Raw genomic sequence first — 14,761 nt, 5'->3', positions numbered from 1 at the left:
TAAGTTGTATATCCCAGCAGTTCACTCAGTGCCCGACATAGAGTGGGTACTTAATAATTCTTGAATGAATGACTTTAAATCAGTGACACTGTCAGACAGGAATTAGTTCATTTGGCAAATATTCACTGTGTATTCCTCATAATTTCATGCCAAGGAAGAGTCTTGGCATGAAGCAACGCTGCCATTATGGATGGGGAAGAAACCTTAGGAATTAGGTTACGATGAAGGGCAGAGAAATGATCCACATAAGAGGGTCAGCTCAGGCTTCATTCGCTCAGTAGCCCTTAAGACTGTGAGTGGGATGTGGTGGTACGCGGGGCCCAGCCGACACTGTTCAAAGTTTGGAACTTGGACGCAGGCCGTCCACAGACATATCAAAAGTAGGAGTAAGCATTTAGGGATTTGACAGAATAATTTTGTGTCTCTTAAATCTTACACTGAAAACATTGGTGCTTGTCTTTAATGCCATTTTTTCCCCGTCATTAATCTTCATCATATCTTTTAAATAAATTGGTTCCTGGTGGATCTGAAATTTTTTCTTTCCAAAAAAAAGAAGGAAGAAAAAAGATGTCAATAGCTGGTCCTCAGTAGTGTGCACCAGACTGGTCTAGGCGTTCCCAGCGATGACTCTTGGTTTGTACCAGATTCCAAGTTAGATGCCAAAGAATCAGGAACTTGCTGCCAGTTCTTTGCTTCCTTTTCTCCCCTCCTGGCAAGAGGTTGGCTTACTTGAGATAGAGGCAAGCAGGTAGGACAGGGTCCTCTCTTAGTACCTAGATTTCTAGGTAAGCCAATAGTACTTAGCCAGAGCTGCCATAAGAAGAAAAAAAATTCTGCTCATCTGGATCAAGCCAGTCTGACAGGAGACTGGGACACCATAGCATCTGGGGTTCCTGGTTTCCCCCAAGCATCAGGGTTTATGGTAGTATAACTAAGTCTAGCACCTACCTCCTGGTGGACTAGTGGCCACCAGTATACCCTTCATTCTGACGATGAAGAGCTCAAGAAATGTATGAGACTGGCTGGATTCATAGGCTAAGGAGCCTCACTGGCAGGAACTCAGCAGGTTATGGGAGGCAGTGGCCAACGTGCCTAGGATAAGAGGAGCATAGTGCCAGGTAGTGTGAAGATTCAGACATGAACAGTGGTGTTGACAGTGTGAACCCAAAGCATGGACAAAAGTACAAATAGAATGCTCTAGGAGAAAAGGAGAGGTTCAAAATGGAATACAGCACCCTTAAAGAGTAAATACGAACCAGTTTCTGTGCAGATTCAAGCAAGGCACGTGACTTTTGCAAACTTGCTGGAAGAAGTTGAAGATGGTAATGGTAGTGGTACATTTATTGACTGTTAAGTAAGAAGCAGTCTGACCCTCATAAAGATTGTTTATATGTAGCAGGGTTGAAGTGCCACATGATAAAACTCATAAGCTTTACTTACAAGAGTCCTAACTAGCGTAGAAAAAAATCCTGCCAGACATCGTGTCTGCTTTGTTTGGAATAGAAGCATAAATATCTAATTTGCCTTGTTACAGAGAAGAATGCCTGATCTACGCAGCATGTCACCAAATAATCATTCCATCAGCCTCCAACTGTAGGGAACGTAGTTAGTTTCCTGCTTTGCCCTAATCCTTTTCCTCAGGTGGTGAAACAAAAATCTCTACATTTGTACTTCATTTAGTCACAGTTCACCTCTTAGAAGCTAAAAACACAGCTTTGCCAGAAGATCAAAAATAAAAGCAGCCAATAGCATCAGCCACTATATGTAAATTAGGAAAGTTAAAAACACACACAGTAATACATTTCCGAAAGCTTTTTTCTCTCAGCATTTCTCTAGTCTGTAGGTCTTTTTTTTTCTTTTCCATTTAAGTGTTGTGTCATGAAGGTAAGTGTGTCTGTAATGATAAACATGTCTCAGGAGTGCCAGGTAGGACCCTATAAACCCTGAATAGTAGCATTTCATCACAAAAGTTCCTTTGTTAATTTTTCCGTTGAAGAAAAATGAGGGTGACTAGCAGCCTGAAACGAAAGCTTAGTTTTTGTTTTTAAACAAAATTGACTTGATGTGGTTTAGGTTGAAAACTGAGATTTTATTTTTTTTAATTTGTCAGGCTTTTATTTTTTAGGTGGTGCCTTGCCTGTGTTAGATGTTTTCGTTTCCTCTTGTATTTGTAATACCCGAAAGCAAATGAATTTTTATGAAACCATAAAAATGATATAGAATACTCATGTGCAGCATAATTGTTTAATGCTGTTTTCTTTCCACATTAAGTCACCCCGAAAGACTACAGATTGTCGCAAACACTGTTTCCTCATGCCAGAATTCTCCAGACCTATGTCTCAAGGGACCGTAGTCAGGAGGTTCATTGTGTACGTTGCTGCTCTCTATTGAATGCCTGGTGACAGCCTGTCTGGACTGACTGAGGTTGTAGAACGGTGCATTTCACAATGCTGAGTAGCCTGCCATTCTGGTGTCAAGTGGGAGTAACCCCTCACTTACGGCTAAGGGAAGAGAGGGGTGGATGGTTTAGTGGATACGTTGTATTCAGAAAAGACTGAGATACCATTCTATGTGAAGTTGTAACTTTTGCCTTAATTTATAGATAGGTGCCCAAAGCGCCGTATTACCTTCATTTGTGTAGTACTTTCTAGAAAGCGCTTTACCTATGAATCATCTCACCACCTGGACAAACAACTCTCTTCGATCCTCAGCTTTCTGATCTGTGTAAGTGATGTAAAACTGCACAGCATCCTATTAGCCAGCCTCACAGACTTGTGAAGGTCAAATGTCATGGAGCTTAGACATGCAAATGCTATTTTCCTGGCACAAGAGTAAAGTCACATAAACGAGCAACTGTTTTTAAAGCAACTAGTAAATGCTAAATACTGTGCTGTGGTCAGCGGAGTCCAGTTTCATATACTGAAAATGGATTCTGGCATTCCTGTGACATTTTATACTGAATCACCTGTTCTTAAAAACTGAAGATGAGGCTAGGCGTGGTGGCTCGGGTATGTCATCCTAGCACTTTGGAGGCCAAAGCGGGCAGATTTCGTGAGCCCAGAAGTTAGAGATCAGCCTGGGAAACATGGTGAAACACCATCTATACAAGAAATACAAAAGAAAAAAAAAAAAACAAAACAATTAGCTGGGTTTGGTGGCATGTACCTATAGGCCCAGCTACCTGGGAGACTCAGGTGGGAGGATCACCTGAGCCCAGGAGGTTAAGGCCGCAGTGAGCCATGATCATCATGTAATTGCACTCCAGCCAGGGTGACACAGTGAGACTGACCTTGTCTCTAACACAAAAAAAAAAAAAACGATGAGACTAGGTTAATTGAGGGTGGGGTGAGAAGGGAAATAAGGGATGTGCCCTAGCTGTACATATTTTCTAAGATTTTCTGTTTGAAGTATCCTTATTTGCTTTAAATTTGAGATTTACACAAAGTGATTTCAACCTCATGACGTGTCCAAAGTAAGTTCTGCTTTGCTAGGCTTGAGCCCCAGGTGCTCATGTCCCCTTAGGCTGCCTGGAGCCTTCAGGACTGTGATGTCTTACACGTTTCTGCGAGGGCCGCAGAGCTGGGTGCGTGGAGCTCATTTGCATGCACTTGATTCACAGCCTCTCTTTCCAGGCAGTCACATTTTCCTTCTCAGAACAATGTCCTAACTGTTGAAAATGTCCAAATTTCCATGTTTGTTCTCAATGACGAAGAGCAGAAAGTCTATAAAATTGTTAAATTATGGTAATAAAATAAATGTCTTCATTTACTGAGCTGATCTTTTCACATTGAGAATAAATATCTCCTTTGTAGTAACTCCTTAGAAAAATTCCAAAAGCTTTGTAACATTATTATGAGAAAAGATGTTTTTTTTCCCTCCTCTTGTGAAACTGGTTAGCAACATCCCAGAAAACTTGAATTCTCTATAACCTTTAGGTCAAGTGCCCGTCTTCACTCACATCTCTTTTATGCCACTTCCCTTGTGAAGGAGCAGTTTATTCTTAATTCCTAGCTGCTTTTTAGGGGACCAAGTTAATCTCAGCAAAGAATGGTAAATCAGATTTGCGATCTGTGATGTTAGAAAATAGAGTGATACTGGTCGTTAGAGAAATGCAAATCAAAACTACATTGAGATACCATCTCACGCCAGTCAGAGTGGCGATCATTAAAAAATCTGGAGGCAACAGATGCTAGAGAGGATGTGGAGAAATAGGAACACTTTTACACTGTTGGTGGGAGGGTAAATTAGTTCAACCAGTGTGGCGATTCCTCAAGGACCTAGAAATAGAAATTTCATTTTACCCAGCAATCCCATTACTGGGTATATATCCACAGGATTATAAATCATTCTACTATAAGGACATATGCACACGAATGTTCATTGCAGCACTGTTTACAATAGCAAAGACCTGGAAGCAACCCAAATGCCCATCGATGATAGACCGGATAGGGAAAATGTGGCACATATACACCATGGAATATCATGCAGCTGTCAAAAACGATGAGTTCGTGTCCTTTGTAGGGACATGGATAAACCTGGAAACCATCATTCTCAGCAAACTGACGCAAGAACAGAAAATCAAACACCGCATGTTCTCACTCATAGGTGGGTGTTGAACTATGAGAACACATGGACACAGGGAGGGGAGCATCATGCACTGGGGTCTGTTGGGGGGAAATAAGGGAGGGAGAGTGGGGGGTGGGGAGTTGGGGAGAGAGAGCATGGGGAGAAATACCAGATATAGGTGAAGGGGAGGAAGGCAGCAAATCACACTGCCATGTGTGTACCTATGCAACAATCTTGCATGTTCTTCACATGTACCCCAAAACCTAAAATGCAATTAAAAAAGAAAGAAAATAGAGTGATCTCAAGTAATTAGGAAGAATCATACAGATCACTTTATCTCACCACTTCACCACCCAAAGCAGCAAAGTCTCTGTCTAAAATCACATGGCTGCCAACCTGAATAACATAGCAGGACCCCATCTCTACAGTAAACGATCAAAAATTCACTGGGCGTGGTGGTACACACCTGTAGCCCCGGCTACTAAAGAAGCAGAGATGGGAGTATCACTTGAGCCCAAGAGTTCAAGGCTGCAGTAAACTGTGATTATGCCATTGCACTCAGCCTGGACTGCAGAGTGAGACCTGTCTCAAAATAAAATAAAATGACATGGCTGGTTTGTGGCTGGTTTTTCTTTTTCTTTTTTTTTTTTTTAAGACGGAGTTTTGCTCTTGTTGCACAGGCTGGAATGCAATGGCGCATTCTCAGCTCACCGCAACCTCTGCCTCCTGGGTTCAAATGATTCTCCTGTCTCAGCCTCCCAAGTAGCTGGGATTACAGGCATGTGCCACTATGCCTGGCTAATTTTTTTGTGTGTTTAGTAGAGACAGGGTTTCACCGTGTTGGCCAGGATGGTCTCGATCTCTTGACCTCGTGATCCACCCGCCTCGGCCTCCCAAAGTGCTGGGATTACAGGCAGGAGCCACCGCGCCCGGCCTATGGCTGGATCTATACATCAGTACTGTTGACACTAGGCAACACAAAGAGTGGTATTTCCTAAAGGTTCTAGTGGATAGAATGTAAGGTTTCTAAATAAAATAAATGCATGTGAAAACTAGCTTGGAGATTGATTGCACCCTTCTCAGCTGCTAATATTCAGCTTTACATGCATCTCTCCTTAATGGGTCTGGACTCCACGTAGTACAGTTGCCCAGTAAAAGAAAACATCTTCAAGTACTGCATCAGGGAGCAGGCATTTGTCTGGGCTGCAACGCATGCTTTCTGGGTCTTGAAATTAGAATCATAAGATGGTAGACAACAACTAATGTCTTCATGGGATACCATTCTTTCATAAAAACTGCCAAAAAAAATCGCGGTTCATGTCCCAGAGGCCAGGAGGAAAAGGTGTTTTTGACTTCGGACTCTGACCTTTCCAGTTTATACTTCAAGTTCACATAGGTTCAGCTCAGAATAAAGGTGGAAAGAGCCACTTGGACCTTCAGGTTAAGCATTGGAGAGAGGTGGGAAACATGTAGAATCATTTTGAGAGCCTCGAGTGTTATTTGTGGGAGAGACTAGTCCCTCTAAGATACTCTTGAATTTACCTTTCTATCCAGATTACTTTGGTTCTATAATAAAAATAAACCTTCTGTTTTCCCCTGTGGTTTTCCTGTCTGATTCAGATCCAAGTCTGCATTTTTGGAAGCCCACACATGTCCATGTAATAATGTTTATGGATATCATGACCAAAGTCGTCTTCAGCAAGCACAGTCAGGAGTCGATTGCAGGGGCGGGCGGAGGGGGTGGAAATCACAGTACCTAGAACCTACCGTCCAACAGGTGGTCTTTTGCTATGCAAGCATCACCAAGTCTAGGCAAGGACCAATTTGAGTTCTTAATACATAAGGTCATTTTTTCTCCCGATGTTTCTGGATAAATACAAAAGATAATTTTATTTAACATAAAGAAAGCTCAACAAGATAAAAACCTATAAAGCTTGAGTCCACAAGTTTATTGGTATGTTGCTTTTTACTAACTGTTAAAATGTTAAAAGTGGTTTTAACATTCGATTATCTGAAAATTATCACCATACGACTAACTTTCTTATGAGATTGGCAAATAGAGTATGATGGGGGTAATGGGACTTGTGGAGTTAGGGGCCCATTCTGGGCTCCATGGGAAATCAGTCCATCACACAAAGGCTTAGAGGTGGAAATAAGAACAACGAACTCTAACCTGTAGCTCTGTGTCCACTGTCCATTGTTAATTCCCAAAAGCCTTAATAGCGATGGAAGCTGAGCTTCCTGGTGAGTGCCCTGCAACCAAGACAGCCCTCTCTCCTTGAGTCCCGTGGAATCCTGACCGTACTGTGACTTGAGGAGAAGCAGTTATGGGTTGATTTCAGGAAAGAATGATTAATAATCACTTCCATTTGGTGAAATATAATCTGTGGAGGCAACATTGGTGTTTTTACTACCTTATGAAGCACCATGAGGAAGAAGGAAGAAAAGCATGTAGAATCTTTTGCAACAAGCTCTAAAATGGTATATTTTGTCTTTAATAATTAAACAAAAGCATTTTTATTCACAGAATATTATAATCACATTGCTAATACAGCTTAATGCTTACTTTTTAACTAATTCATTTTCTCATTTGTGCAATCTAGAAAGGTTTATTAAATCTAATGACTGTTTTAGGATTAAGTAGGGGGAAAGCATGTTCTAATTACAGGGATGGATAAAAGCAAACTAATTAACCAAAAACATGTATTTCCTTCCTCATAGATATCTGGTCAGCCATATCTGAGATGAACTTGGGTTACCTAGCTCCTATGTTTTTTAATCATGTTTTTAGATTGCATTTTTTACACCATCTGTACCATTAACATGACTGTAATTTCTGTCACAGTTGGAAGCTTCAGTTAATAAATGTTTTGTTTTGGAGGGGGATGGGAAGCAGACAAGAAGGTGGGAGTGTTTACGAATGAACCGAAAGGAAAGGGACCCTGTCTTAACTGAGGAGCCGTGAAGTGAAAATCCTGGACCTCTAGAACTGTGAATCTGGGATTCTCCTTTTCTTCCCCACCTTATCAATACTCTTAATTACTCCTTCTAAAAAATTCCAGCCTAGTGGAAGGTGTTAATCACCAGCTAGTCAAAAAAATCTAAATACCCGAATTCATATACAACAGAATATATGCAGAAGAATGTGTGGTTGTTTTATGAAATTCAGAAGGATTTGTTGTGTTTTGTATTTCCTGAACAAAGCACAGAATCACAGTATTATAGTTGAGAGTTCCAAATAAATTGATATTTTATCCTGTTTTCTTAGTTACAGGATTTTCTGGATGTGTTTTTTTTTTTTTTTTTTTTTTTTTTACTAGTAACTACTGCTGCAGGCTTTAAATAAAAAACACTGATTATGTTTTCAAAGTTGAAGAAAATAATTAGTCTTAAAGCATCTGTAATTTCAAAGAGTGTTAGTATGTTGAGTAAAAAGTCCGTACAAACAAATAGTAAAATTTTGTTGCAGGGACGGGGACAGGCAAGACACAGGCAAATTGTAGAGTATTTCACCAAAAATTAGTACACATACTTTCCCATTTTAAAAGAGTTCCATTCATGACTAAAAAAGAATAAACTCTATGAAGCGAAGACTGAATTTTTAGTTAAAAGTCCTATAATAGTCAGATGAAGTTTTACATCTTACAGCATAAGGGACATTAGCTTTGGTATTATAGAGGAGATATCAGTATATATTGTGTGCCTGCTGGGTGCTTAGGGATACAGTTCATTAGGATAGAAGGAACCTTCGTCAAGGAGCTTACAGTCAGTAGACATTTGGAGGGCTAGGAGTTATGGTGGAATCAGAAATGTAATTTACTTCAAAAGACTTTCTCTTTTGAGATGATGTCTCACTTTGTCTCCCAGGATGGAGTGCAGTGGCACGATCTTAGCTCACTGCAACCTCTGCCTTCCAGGTTCAAGTGATTCTCCTGCCTCAGCCTCCCGAGTAGCTGGAACTACAGGCATACGCCACCGCCATGCCTGGCTAATTTTTTGTGTGTTTTTTATTAGAGAAGGGGTTTCGCCATGTTGGCCAGGCTTGTCTCAAACTCCTAACCTCAAGTGATTTGCCCTCCTTGGCCTCCCAAAGTGCTGGGATTACAGGCCTGAGCCACCATGTCCGGCCCCAAAAAAACATTTTTAAATGCTGATTTATATCATAAAATGACTTCGGCGATAGACAGTGGAAACAGCAGCCGACTTACCTGGTTGCAGTAATCTGTGCGTAGCGGTCTTGCCGCAGTTACTAGTCACACATCCTCAAGTCTCATGAACCACATTCCCACAAAGCCTTGGAATGTCTGATTGTGCCGCTAAGTTACGCTGGTAAAAGTAATTGAACATTTGGAGTGATGCCAGCAGACCTTTCTGAAAGTGACTGTGTACACTGACAGTAAGGAAGCCACTGTCATGGCTCCACTGGGAAGCTGGCAAGGTGACTCATTAAGTGAGTCCATCGGACCTATCAATCTTGAGTAATTCGGGAATTCCAAAATGTTCACCAGCCAACTAAATAAATGGCCAGACATTCCTATTCAAACTAGTCATGGTGAAAATCTGAAGATTTCCCACATAAACTGCACAGTTGCCAAACAGCACGCTTTTGGGAACGTGAAAAGAATGGGGTTGGTTACTTATGAACACCCAGCAAGGTATTCTGGTATTCACAGGAATACCCAGGTATTCCTTACTTGCCTTGCTAAAATTAAAAACCCCTGATGTCTCCCCAGCGAGCATCTGGTAGAAGCTTGCTTCCATGGCCATTTCTTTCAGTCCAGAGCCGTGTTCTCGAAAGGGAATAGTGTAGTTATGAAGTTCGTTGTAATGAAATTTTCCCTGTGTGACCAAATCTTCACCCTTGAAGCAAAACCTAGTTGGGGCAGTAAAGGCAAATACAGCCAAAGCCTCCACAAAGCTTGCTTTAAACTTGGCTTTGAGTGTGTCCGTTGGCCAAATGCTCTGATCAGTTAAACCAGCGCCCTTGGGACTGATCGGAGTAAGCAGTCAAGTCCACCTGTGATTTCAGATGGTTCCCAGTAATTGCCATGAAGTCCTGTGAAATATCACGGCCCAAGTTCGGGTTTTGTCCTATTAACTTCGTCCTCACAGGCTGCCCACACTCCATCACTGGCTTTGTAAGTGACTCTTCCCCAGACCGAAATCAGAGTAAGGAAAACAGTCAACCTGCTCATAAAATGTCACATTACTATGAGAGCACACATTATTTCTACAGATATTTTCTATCAGTCACTAGATCACTACTCAAATGATGGCAGTGCCTGCCTGTAACATGCCTTAAAAATGACAGTCCCATACTGCAAAGACTACTTCCGCAGTAAAATTTACTGATTTGTCCCTCCGATCTCAGCCTACAAAAGATACCAAATGTTACTCAGGAATAAATAAAACATTTATGGAAAAGGAGAGAAAAGGTTATATGCTTCATTTTGCTTATCAATGTCATTTCCCAGCCAACAATTTTATTAGGGGTAGGGGTATGGTGACATGCTATTTTTAGTTTGTGGGGGAGAAATGTGACATTTAGAACAAATGTCATAGCATTTCTTCAATAAAAATCCATGCTGTCAGCTGCCTAGCTCTAGAGAATTACAGAAAAGCTGTACTGAACTAAAGGAGAGGCAGCGATAACTTGATTTTCGGTTTAACCCTCTCAGACCCAGCCTCCGCATGGCTGGACAGCAGTCACAGTGTCTCTGGGTTGCCTAGGTCTGGGAAGCAATTGTGCTTTCATACAGAGAGTATTTGTTTAAAAGAATATTTCGTCTACCTAAGAAAGGACTCTGTTCAGCCAGAGCCCTGTGACCTGTTTTCTTCATTAAACCTTGAGGAGAAGCAATTTTTTCACAAAGAAAAGAACTCAAATGTCTACTAAAATAACTGCTTCCATATGAAAGCCAGAAAATGACTCTTATTGCCTGTGAACAACAGAAACATAGAGGATGTAATTATTAAACTTTAATAGAAAAATTAGTATGTAATGAAGTTCTCATTCTGGAACATTCGCCCCTATCTCGGCACCCCTTTTTTGGCATCTGTTCATATTCTGTCATCGAACGTCTCTGGGTTGTTATTTAACTTCTCAGGACAGGAGCCATCTCTCATTTCTCTAGCTCCTCCGCAGTGCCTAGCACACATTGTGATAAAAGTGTTGAACAACTGAAACGTTACTTTGAAAACTAAAGTCCATATCTACAGCTTTTTTTTTTTTCCCACTTTCTGGCTCTCCCTAGCGTGCTGCCTCCACCCCCGACACCCACGATGATTACTTTCAGCCTTTACCATTTTCAAGGCAGTTTCTACTTGCTCCTTCCTTACTCCTGCTGCATAATAATAGTAGTCTTTGCTGACAGTGACCTGTGCACTATTTTTTTTTTTTTTTTTTGAGACGGAGTTTCGCTCTTGTTACCCAGGCTGGAGTGCAACGGCGCGATCTCGGCTCAACTCAACCTCCGCCTCCTGGGTTCAGGCAATTCTCCTGCCTCAGCCTCCTCAGTAGCTGGGATTACAGGCACACGTCACCATGCCCAGCTAATTTTTTGTATTTTTAGTAGAGACGGGGTTTCACCATGTTGACCAGGATGGTCTCGATCTCTTGACCTCGTGATCCACCCGCCTCGGCCTCCCAAAGTGCTGGGATTACAGGCTTGAGCCACCGCCCCCGGCCGACCTGTGCACTTTGAAATACGTATTATCATCCCCACTAAGTAGGAAGATGGAGATATCTGTGCCTTTTTTGCTGTTCTCTCCTTTGCTCTTGAAAATACTTGTGTGCTTCATTCATTATCTTTTTTCTTTCTTTCCTGTCTCAGGAGAGAGTTCTCTCTTTCTTCACAAAGCTCTTCCTTCCCTTAAATTCTCCGTCACATCCCTTCAGCCTGTCCTGAAATCCCACCAGTTGTTCCCCAGTCGTCTCCGTCTTCCTTTTTCTGACTCTTCCCCTTCGCTTTCAGATGGACATAGTCGTAGTCTCCAGTTTAACCTGCTGTCTTCTGTAATTACCATTAATCTACTAAACATGAATTGAGCACTTAGTAGGTACAGGCATTCAGCCAAGTGGTAAGGGCATACTACTCTCCAGTGAGATGAAGTTCCTTCTCTTAAGTAGCTGACAACTGATTCAGCCAGCAACGGGTTATATAACCCCCCACAGCCATTCGCTCGGCAAACATTCATCCAGTCAAATTCAGGTGGCACAATGACTGCTAATGACAGTCCTTGCTCTCACTCTCAAGGACCTCCTCCTATATGCTGTTCCTGGAGCCTATGCTAGCTGTACCTCTCATTTTGAACTTTTACATATTTACTGCCCATAATGATTATTTATGTTTTATATGTAACTATAATATCCTTAATGCAGTTTTTCTTCAGTTACTGTGAGGACAAAGACTGGTTTTCCAAAGCTGAATTACTTTTCATCTTTGACGGTCTTTGTTTAACAGAGTTCCTGAACACAGCTCCCCCTGGTACGCCACGCCGGCCATGTACTGCGCAGTTCCAGGGAGTACCAAACTCATCCCAGTTTAGGCGGCCTTGCACATCAGTGCCGGAGAAATATTTCCACGTGACTCCTACTGTACCAGCGATTTTTGAGACATATTTCCATTTCCTACATTTTTAAAAAATCTTTTGTCTCTCCTATTTTTTTTAGTCATCCTACTATATACAGCCATGTGAATAATTCATGTTCACTGGTTCAGAAGTAGGTGATGTTTCGAAAATTCATTTTTATATGAATTAGATATATGTGATTTAGTAACTTGTATATGCCCCCAATTAGACCCTTCACCTGTTTTTTTCTAGTAGTGTTTTGACATGATTTTTTAACACTCATCATCTATATTGACAATCTCATTGGCAGGGTAGAGGTATGTGATTTTTTTAATCGTTAAGCATTTAAACATGAATTCTCAAATACAAAGAAAAGAATTGCCTCTTTGTGGACTTATTTAAGACTGTAATGAATTAACCTAATGTCATTTGAATTTAGATTGCTTCTGCCTCTGTTCTAATAAGTTAGTGAACATATGTCACATTCATTCAATTATGGCAGCTGTTTAATCATCAATAGTAATATTTTATATTAATCATAATGTAAGCTGTATCACCTCCGGGTTTGTGTGCCCATATGAGAAGAAGGGTATCACTCTCTTAATGAGCAACAGGATTTCTCTTAGGAAAGGAGCTGGTTTGCTTAGAAAACTATCTTGATAAACAGTCTGGTGGACAAAGTTAGAACCTGAGGACGTGAATTACAAGGAAACAAGGCTAGGAAAGACAGAGTGAACTGCTCAGCAGTAGAAAAGAACTAGAGAGATTTTTCTCTCTCAGCATAAATGAGAAGGTAATAAAAGAGGGAAGAAGTGGTGAATAGCTAATATTCAGTTTTAAGTGGTTTGCATTTTTCCCTGTATGCACAGAACTAAGCCAAAAAAAACGAAAATTGGGAGCCAAATAAGACCTTGAGAATGCAGGTCCTCAGGGTGTTTATAGTCATTTGAGAAGGACACTGGACTTTTTTCACACAGGGCAAGGATGGGGAGATGAGAGCCAATCTAACTAAATCTAGAGGGTCGGGGAGACTCCAGATGACATCTGGGTGTCATAGATACTCATGGCCACCTTTGATTCCTAGCCCTGCCTTTTACTATCTGTGTACCTTTGGGAAAGATACTTAATTGTTCTGTGCCTCAGTTTCTTCATCCATAACATGGGAATCTCAACAGTGCATTTTTAACGGGTTGTCATGGTGATTAAATTAATGTATGTGGAAGAGGTTGGAAAAATGTTTTGCATGTAAGTAATGGATACATGCCACACACGTCATCCATACTCTTGGAAACACACATGGGATAGAAGATTTGGGTTTGCTTTTATGTGCGTGCTTTAAACTTACGTACAAACAAGTAATATATCGAAAACCCACCAAAAACAAAGGTGGCCCAGTATCCCTACTTTCTAGCAACTTCATTTCTCCCTTAAATGGAAAATATCTTATGCCTTAAACAAATTGACTCACGAGTAACTTTCTATAAAACAATGTTTGACTCCACATGTCATAGCCTATTTTCAAAGACCAAAATTTTAACACTGTCTGGATATATCAACCAGTCCTTATACATTTGCTCCTTGAGAAAAATATATTGCTTAGTTTCTGAAGCAATGGTGTACCTAGGTCTTTCGACATAGTGTTAAATGTTTTAATCATTTGGCTCTTGTCTACCTGAAATGGAAACATAAATTGCTTGTAAAAGTTGTTAAGCTTCAATGGTGTCTAAATACTATACCATGTAAAATATTTAAATACAAGAGTGGGCCTGGAGTGGTGGCTCATGCCTGTAATCCCAGCACTTTGGAAGGCCGAGGCGGGTGGATCGTGAGGTCAGGATTTCCAGACCATCCTGGCCAACATGGTGAAACACTATCTCTGCTTTAAAAAAAAAAAAAAATTAGCTGGGAGTGGTGTCGAGCACCTGTAGACCCAGCTACTCGGGATGCTGACGCAAAAGAATCACTTGAACCGGGGAGGCAGAGGTTGCAGTGAGCCAAGATCACGCCACTGCACTCCAGCCTGGTGACAGAGCGAGACTCTGTCTCAAAAAAAAAAGATATTAAGAATGTAATTGCTGTTTATTTGATTGCTTTTATTTAAGACATTTACTGCTGACCTGTTGGTAGCCATTTAGAATATTTGCCACATTTATTACAATAGATCTAAAAATTCAGCTGTGAAAAATTTTATAATTTGCATTCTCATAATCTTTTGGAAAACATTTAGATTTCGACTTTGAAATGTTTAGAACATATTTTACCATAAGCAGTTGTTTTATCTAGTTTTTTCCTCCCCCTAGAATTATACTGTTTGTCATCAATGTATGTGAGGGTGAGGAAGACAGCTTTAAGCAGCTGCTGCATTTAGTAGCCATTCCTTTTACAATTGGGAGGGGGCTTTTGAAATAAAATACTCCATTTCCCCAGCTCAAGCTAAACAGGGAAATCAGAAACATGGAGGGAGAAGGGGCCCAGCAGTGACAGGAAGGGGGAGGAATTTGATTTGAGGAGCACCTGGAGAATCCTGGTCTCACCCAGGACACCACCTCCCATGGTAAGCTTCCTAGTCTGTTGCTATCACTTACTCCATTCTCTGTCTTGAGACAGGGAAAGCTCTGTAAGA

At 41.1% G+C, this 14,761-nt stretch overlaps 1 protein-coding gene across 13 annotated transcripts in view; it reads left to right on the top strand.

The window, feature by feature from the left end:
• CDKAL1 (CDKAL1 threonylcarbamoyladenosine tRNA methylthiotransferase) overlaps positions 1-14,761 on the top strand; it is a 736,106-nt gene that overhangs the window by 642,875 nt on the left and 78,470 nt on the right. The window lies entirely within an intron of this gene.

Source organism: Callithrix jacchus, chromosome 4 (assembly GCF_049354715.1).
Source record: "Callithrix jacchus isolate 240 chromosome 4, calJac240_pri, whole genome shotgun sequence".
NCBI lineage: Eukaryota > Metazoa > Chordata > Mammalia > Primates > Cebidae > Callithrix > Callithrix jacchus.
Note: the sequence above shows the minus strand (reverse complement) of the source record. Positions and strands in the feature narration are given on the sequence as shown.